Source organism: Aquarana catesbeiana, linkage group LG03 (assembly GCF_042186555.1).
Source record: "Aquarana catesbeiana isolate 2022-GZ linkage group LG03, ASM4218655v1, whole genome shotgun sequence".
In the NCBI taxonomy this organism is placed as follows: domain Eukaryota; kingdom Metazoa; phylum Chordata; class Amphibia; order Anura; family Ranidae; genus Aquarana; species Aquarana catesbeiana.
The window spans coordinates 734,516,805-734,522,804 of record NC_133326.1 but is presented as its reverse complement, the minus strand read 5'-3'; the positions used below and the strand labels follow the sequence as shown (position 1 = coordinate 734,522,804).

The window sequence follows — 6,000 nt, the reverse complement described above, 5'->3', positions numbered from 1 at the left end:
CAAGTTTGGGGTAGATGAACCTGACTGGCCTGCACAGAGTCCTGACCTCAACCTGATAGAACACCTTTAGGATGAATTAGAGCAGAGACTGTGAGCCAGGCCTTCTCGTCCAACATCAGTGCCTGACCTTACAAATGCGCTTCTGGTAGAATGGTCAAACATTCCCATAGACACTCCTAAACCTTGTGGACAACCTTCCCAGAAGAGTTGAAGCTGTTATAGCTGCAAAGGGTGAGCCAACTCAATATTGAACCCTACGGGCTAACGCCACGTACACACAATAGGACATTCCGACAACAAAATCCATGAGATTTTTTCTGACAGATGTTGGCTCAAACTTGTCTTGCATACACACGGTCACACAATGTTGTCGGAAATTCCGAACGTGAAGAACGCGGTGACGTACAAGACGTTCGATGAGCCGAGAAAATTGAAGTTCAATAGCCAGTGCGGCTCTTCTGCTTGATTCTGAGCATGCGTGGACTTTGTGCATCGGAATTGTGTACACACGATCGGAATTTCCAACAACGGATTTTGTTGTCGGAAAATTTGAGATCCAGATATCAAATTTTGTGTGTCCGAAATTCCGATGGAAAATGTCCGATTGAGCCTACACACGGTCGGAATTTCCGACAACAAGCTCGGATCGAACATTTTTCGTCAGAAAATCCAACCGTGTGTACGTGGTATAAGACTGGGATGTCATTAAAGTTCATGTGTGTGTAAAGGCAGGTGTCCCAATAGTTTTGGTAAGACAGTGTTTCTCAGTGCTGCTGACTGATTGAAAATGATAATATTCCGCCCTGACCAATCAACTCAGTTTGATTGAATCCTATCAAAATTGATCGGATGAGACGTTAAGGCTATTAAATTGTTTGTGGATTTGATTGCTTTGGTGGAATCACACAAAATGCAGCAAGCTGTACTTTTTTTAAACACACATAAAGGCAACACAATGGTATCAACGAGGTTTATTGAAATACGTAAACATTTTTTTTTGCATATGCATTTGTACTGCGTTTAAAAAAAACATTTGTTTGCATCCGAGTGTTATAAACGAGTCCTGAAGGAGCTCAGAGGATGAGTTTATTCTCCAGCTTTGTACACGGCCCTCTCGGAGAGCAAAGTTCAGTAAACATGTGATTTCCCGCTATAGGTGTGGGAGAGATATATAATAGACTGTTATAGGAAAGTGAAACATTGCGAGATTCGTCTGAGCGTGTCACAGAGGTAAGAATTTGTTGTATCTTTCTGACTTTTCGAGTCTGAGATGAACGAGGGATGGGGAGAGAAAGAAAGAAAGAAATATTGAGAGAAGGAGAGAGAAGTAAGGAAAGAAAGATGGATGGAGGGATAGCAGGCCCAGATACTACACCACAATAGAAATATGTATATTCCAGAAAGTTTAACAATCAGCAGATAAAGATACTCCAGGTGTTGGTGCTTCAATCATTCTGGCACCATGGTTGTTATGTTGTCAGGATGATTGAAGCGTATTACTTTTTTTTTCTAAACATTTAAAGTTTATTTAACTTCAACATTAGTACAGGAAGGTTTACAGTCATACATAGTAATCATGTATGGATATTAATTGTATATCAGCGTGAACGTAGGTCTGAGAGTCTTGGCTTTGTTAACATTCAACTCAGATACAGAGAAAAAGCACCAAAACATCTACGAGTCACTTAACATTTCTATGGTTCGTGAAAGCTTGTGGCTGATTTACACATAAGTTATTTAATGAAGATCTATGCAGGCGCGCCCTTCATGTTCTGCCTGAAAAGTTTCCCTGTCTGGTCGTACCGCCAACGAAGCTGCGTAGTTGGAAGTATATCCAGAGCGGTAAATTGTATAGTCCGCTGTCTCTTTTTAATGTCACAAATTCCTTGAATCTCCCGTCTTGAAAACATTCTTCTGCTTGCAGGGATTTGTTGTTAGGAGGGCGGCGTAGCAGATGGTTCCCAATCCCAGTGGAAAGTCAGCATTGTCCATTAGTGGTGTTAGGGGGCTCAGTAGGGAGGTCACTGTAGGGTGTTTTGCCGCTCTTAACCAGATATTTAGTTTGGTTTCCATTCGTGGATTTTTTTTAATGTTTGGTCTCTTCGGGGATTCTAGGTTCCATGGAGAAAAAAGTAGGGGGTAGGGGCTTAATCCATCCTCTAAGGCTACCCAGTCTTTAGTTCCCTGGTGGCAGTTCCAGTCCACTATTCTTGTTAAATGGGATGCTATGTAGTATTTCCTGAAGTCAGGAAGCCCCATCCCTCCTAATTCCTTAGGTCTGGTCAGAAGTGTGAATTTGATCCTAGGTTTTTTATTTGACCATAAGAAGGTCAGGAGTATGGTGTGTATTTTTTTTTAAAAAACCTCTGCGGTATTTTAATTGGTAATACCCAAAAAGGGTATAGCTGCCTGGGCAAAATGACCATTTTCAGAATGGCAGCCCTCCTAAACCATGAGAAGTAATCTGCGTTCCAAAGTTTTAAATCCTTTTCTATCATTTGAAGTAAAGGTGGGAAGTTTGCGTCATAAGTCATTGACAATTTGGGGGTCAGCCATATTCCAAGGTATTTTAGTGCCGATCCCTCCCATTTGAAGGGGCAATTTTCTTGGGTACCGGCTAGATTAGTCTCGGACAGGTTGATGTTCATGGCCTCAGATTTTGATAGGTTTATTTTGAGATCGGAGACAAATCCATAACGGGCAAAGGCTTTCATAAGATTGGGTACTGTGATGTGTGGTTTTGTCACAAAGAATAGAAGGTCATCTGCATATGCTGTCGTCTTGTATACCCTGTCATGTAGAGAAATGTCTTTCAAAGAGTTGTTTTTATTTACTGTACAAATGAATGGTTCTAGGGAGAGAATGAATAGCAGCGTGGACAAGGGGCGGCACTGTCTCGTGCCATTCAGTATCTCAACTTTGTCTGATAAGGTTCCATTCATTTTTATTCTGCCCAAAGGTCTTTGGTATAGTGCTGTAAACCATGCCATCATGTGAGGATTAAGTCCCATGTGATTTCAGGTTGCGAACATGAAGTCCCAGGCGACTCTGTCGAAAGCCTTCTCCATGTCTGTGGATAATAGAAGACTTTCCATGTGTTGGGATTGTGATGTTTGTGTGGGAAGGAGTGCTTATATGATGTTGTCTTTCGCTTCCCTGCCTGGCCTAAAGGCTACTTGTTCAGGATTTTTTGAAGCCCGGATTTTAGCTAGCAACTTCAGGTCCATGTTCAGTAAAGAAATAGGCCTGGGGGGGGCGTGGCCAGCAGCCGGAGGAGATGGCCGCATAAGGAGAGAGCTCCGTGACAGCCTGCCGCAGCGACCCGCACAAAGCGACTATATCAGCCGGTAAACCCACTCCGGAGAAGCCTGTGAACCCCTGCACATCGATCCAGCGATGGGTAAGAGGAAACCCCCTGGGGGACCCCGCAAACTGACGGACTTTTATTCCGCGGCCTGCACGCCAGAAAGCCAAGATGGCGCCGCCGCTCACAGGCAGCAGCGCGCCAGTCAGACTGATACTAGAGGGAGAGGGAAGGAGGATTGCGGACAGCCATCCTTCTCTCCAGGACACAGCAGCCGTTCTTCCACCTGCCAGACCCCCTCTCAAAGCCCACAAAAAGCTGCCCCTAAACGCTCCTCTGCCCACACTTATGCAGGGGATAAACATGAGGAGGATTTTACATCTCATGACAGTACTACTGAATTCATTGAACAAATCCAAGAGTTCCCAACATCCGGTCTGCCATTAAATGACACTACTATGAAAGAAATGTTAGTCTCATTGAGGGGATCCATGCACAGGGACCTCATGGAGTGTATAGCTCACTTAAAATCTGACATCAATGATATTGGTGAAAGAGTCAGCCATGTGGAGGATAAGATGGCAGAATTCTCTACAGCACATAATGAATTAGTCGACGCCCATAACGAAAAAGACGACGAAATAGAAGCCTTGAAAAACAAAATGGCGGATTTAGAGGATAGGTCCCGAAGAAATAATATAAAGCTGCGAGGAGTAGCGGAATCTGTACCCCCCTCTGAACTTCGGAACTATGTCCAACAACTAATCCGAGACCTGCTCCCAGACACGCCACCAGGGGAAGTTACGGTAGATCGCGCCCACAGATTACCCAAGCCGCAATACTTACCAGAAAAAATACCCCGCGATGTCATAGCTCGCATACACTTCTACCATATTAAGGATGAATTAATGCGCTATGCGAGAAAAAATTCCCCTTTACCCAATCCTTACGCGGGCATTGCTATTTATGCAGACCTCTCCCAGCACACGATGTTGGCAAGAAAAAAGTTATTACCACTAACCAAATTACTACGCAATAGTAAACTCCCATACTCGTGGGGTTTCCCCACGAAACTCCTTATCACCAAAGATGGCCGCACCTACACAATCAGGTCTCTGGAAGAGGGCCTTCAACTTACCAAGAAATGGGGACTCCCTTTAGATGATGAAGAGGACACTCTCACTACCAAAACCCCTAGAAGTATCTCCCCAGAGTGGAAGTCTGTCACCGACACTTGACTGTTATCTCATGGATCGGAAATCAACTACACATCTGATGTTTACCTTCCTAATCCAAGGGCCGCAGCGGGCTGTTAGGAGTTTATACCCCCAAGTGTTACCATGCGATTTTATTCGCACTGTGAGGATGTCATCCTCAATTTTTTAAGTTTTGTTTTTTGTTTGCATGTTGACGTTTTCTTTCTTTTCTTTCTTACTATACCACCGATATTCATCCACGGCAAACCTGATGACAACAATCTGGAACCCAAATCTTCAATATGTTTATTCCAATGGACCAGACACCCTCCACTCAAGGTCACGGTAACCTTAAATGCAAGTACCTTCTTATCCAGCCCGCCACTCAAATTCTGATTATTATCACTCCTAAGCAAATTTTCTCACAGCCCAATGGTTCTTAATTTTGTGACTATAAACGCACATGGTCTTAATAGTCCCTTTAAAAGAAGAGCTATGTGGCAACAAGCTAAATCCCTAAAGAGCGACATTTTGTGCATCCAGGAAACTCATTTCGTCCAGCACAAGCACCCTATTTGTAAAGATAGACAATTTCCACATATCTTCACGGCTTCAGGCCCAAAGAAAAAGAGAGGAGTGTTAATTGCTATTAACCAAAATGTAGCATTTAATTTACAGGAAATAGTATGCGATCAATTGGGTAGATACATTATACTAGTTTGTGAATTGAATAATACTATGTACACAATCATTAATGTTTATGCTCCGAATTGTAGACAGCTACCTTTTTTGAATGCTCTCAAAAAAAAGGTTGGGAACATCAAAAAAGGTCTAGTCTTATACTGTGGGGACTTCAATTGCGTTCCTGATAAACAACTAGATTGTTCATCCCCACGGAAATCCCTACGTACTGAACTACGTTCTTTTTTACACTCTTCTGACTTATATGACGTATGGCGCTGCGTCAACTCAGGAGAGAAAGATTTTACCTACTATTCAGCTCCTCACAAGTCCTACTCAAGAATTGACCTGTTTGTAACTGACCTAGCTTGTCTTAATAATGCAATCTCAGCTAAAATACATCCAATTACTTGGTCCGATCACGCACCCGTCTCACTCTCAATTAAAGAGCAAAATGCAGAGTCTCCTATACGTTTATGGCGAAACAATATATCAATTCTAAATAACCCCATACATAAGGATGGTCTGCGTGATCGGATCAAAGAATTCTTTCAATACAATGACACTCCAGATACAAACATTTTCACATTGTGGTGTGCCCACAAAGCATTCAGCAGAGGTCTACTCTTACAAATAGCAGCACGGGAAAAAAAAAGGAAATTAAAAGCATTTACCTCTTTAATGGCTAAACTTACATCCCTTGAAAAACAGCACAAAACACACCCTTCTTCTAAGATAAACACAGAATTAAATCAAACTAGGCAAGAGGTTAGAAACCATATGATTCTAGAACATCAACTATACTTACAAAAATTTAAA

At 42.6% G+C, this 6,000-nt stretch overlaps 1 protein-coding gene across 3 annotated transcripts in view; it reads left to right on the top strand.

Annotated features, from left to right (window-relative positions):
• The first annotated feature begins 919 nt into the window (after positions 1 to 919).
• LOC141133846 (NACHT, LRR and PYD domains-containing protein 3-like) overlaps positions 920 to 6,000 on the top strand; it is a 200,609-nt gene continuing 195,528 nt past the window's right edge. For 2 of the 3 annotated variants that reach the window (XM_073623425.1, XM_073623423.1), the window contains exon 1: positions 922 to 1,230. The gene's annotated coding sequence lies outside the window, so the exon portion shown is untranslated. Of the gene's footprint in view, positions 1,231 to 6,000 lie in introns of all 3 variants that reach the window. The other variant, XM_073623426.1, reaches the window with a different exon arrangement.